The sequence below is a fragment of the Chrysochloris asiatica genome, unplaced genomic scaffold (assembly GCF_000296735.1).
Source record: "Chrysochloris asiatica unplaced genomic scaffold, ChrAsi1.0 scaffold00074, whole genome shotgun sequence".
Lineage (NCBI taxonomy): Eukaryota > Metazoa > Chordata > Mammalia > Afrosoricida > Chrysochloridae > Chrysochloris > Chrysochloris asiatica.
In genome coordinates, this window is record NW_006408592.1 from 14014149 (window position 1) to 14016292 (window position 2144).

Here is a 2144-nt window from a genome sequence, read left to right on the forward strand (position 1 = left end):
CCCCTTTTCCAATCATGGCTCGATCTCTGTATCCCAGAACCCTGTTGTTCTCAAGTTGTGCATATATCATTATTTATCTCTGTCTCACTTAGCCCATTGAGACCTGTCTAATTGTTCTCCCATCTGCTTTGTTCTTCCATTCCCCTCTCCCTACTTGTATATTGCCTCCTCCTTAGCACCCAGACTATCCTGTGTCTAATCCCTGCCCTGTGCTCCACCTTTCCCTCCCTCCTCTCACCCAGCCCCAACATCCCAATAATCAACAAAGAATCCCCCCACCCCCCTTTAGTATGGGTTCTTTCCCTTAGTCTTTTACAGTAGTGGTCCTATGCAGCATTTCTCTTTTTATGACTGACTAATTTCACTCAACATAATTCCCTCAAGGTTCATCCATGTTATAACTGAACAACTTTTGATTTCCCAAAAAGATTTAAAGAAAAATTACTTTGGCTAATTTTGATTTAGTTTTATTTGTTGATGCCTCCTTTTTGAAACCTGGTCCTGCTAGCCCTCACTACTAGGCTAGATATACTATCACAACCATTACTGATATTTTTGAAAGTCAAGGCCTTCCTAGAGCTACTTAACCCAACAAGCTGAATTAATTGTTCTTGTTGTTGTTGTTGTTAGGTGCCGTTGAGTCAGTTCTGACTCTCAGTGATCCTATGCATAAGAACAAAACACTGCGTGGTCTTATGCCATCCTCACAATTGTTGTTACGCTTAAACCCAGTGTTGCTGCCACTGTGCTAACCCAGCTCCTTGGGGGTCTTCCTCTTTTTGATTGACCCTCCACTTTACCAAGCATGATGTCCTTCTCCAAGGATTGGTCCTTTCAGATAATGTGTCTGAAATATGAGACACAAAATCTGGCCATTCTGGCTTCTAAGGTGCATGCTGGGTGTACTTCTAACACAGATTTGTTTGTCGTTTTGGCACTCCATAGTGCTTTTAGTATTCTTCTATAGCCTGCAAACTGGCTCAAGGAAGGTCCATGATTGTTTTCATGGATTGTAACTATGCCTTCAGGGCAATTAATGATTTTTGCATGTTATGGAAAAAAATAGATAATATTTCTAACTTCTTCGAAAGTGCTTTAAAAAATGGAATTTTAGTAGCATACCTTTAAGACCCTTACTATTCTCCTCAGAGAGCTCTGGTAGCGTAGTGGTTACGAATTGGGCTGTGAACCGCAAGGTCTGCTGTTCGAAACCACCAGCTGCTCCGCAGGAGAAAGATGAGGCGTTCTGCTCCTGTAAAGATTAACAGCCTAAGAAACCCTATGCAGGGTCGCTATGATTTGGAACCGACTCCACGGCACATAACAACAACAATTCTCTTCTTATCTTTGTTGTGACAGCAATACAGGCTTATCAGCCAGAAGGAGTCCCTTAGACTTCAGAGGTAAGAGGGAATAACCTTGCTGACAAAGCAGTCAGACAAGCTTCCTCTGAAGCTAGCTTAGCCACAGCCAAACCAAACTACTGTTAGTAAATAATGATATCCTTAGCAAATTCACTTTAGAAAAATTAATAGTTAACTAACTGACTCCACGGCACATAACAACAACAACAATTTGCTAGAATTAGAAAATATAAGAAGATTATTCTTAGAACCCTACAACAAAATTACATTGTTGTTGTTGTTGTTAAATGCTGCTGAGTCAGTTCCGACCCATAGGGACCCTACATAGACCCTACAAGAAGCGGCTGGTGAGCTTGAACTGCCAACCCTGCAGTTCAAACGACTTTGTAGTCTGATGCATTCAGTGCACAGTGCCACACTTCAGAGCCTAATCGGAAGCTTTTTTAACCTAAGTCATTATGTTGCTATGTTAAGAGCTCTCCATGAAAGATGCCATTTAGGATGAGATAAAAATCTTTGAAAATTTAAAAATATACTAAGAGCAACAACTATTTTGAGGCCACAAAGCATGTTGCCTCTGGTTGTTCTATTTGTTCCAGTTATAGTCAAGATAAATGTGTTAAAATGTAACCTTGGAAATACCCATTACCTTCAGGACCCATGTTTGATGACAGTTCATTTTTATCCACCTCCCACCTTCAAATGGTTACAAAATGTATTGGTGACATTGGGTAGAATCTTTTCCTAGCTGTTGTGTTACTGTAACTTTTGTAACTAAGA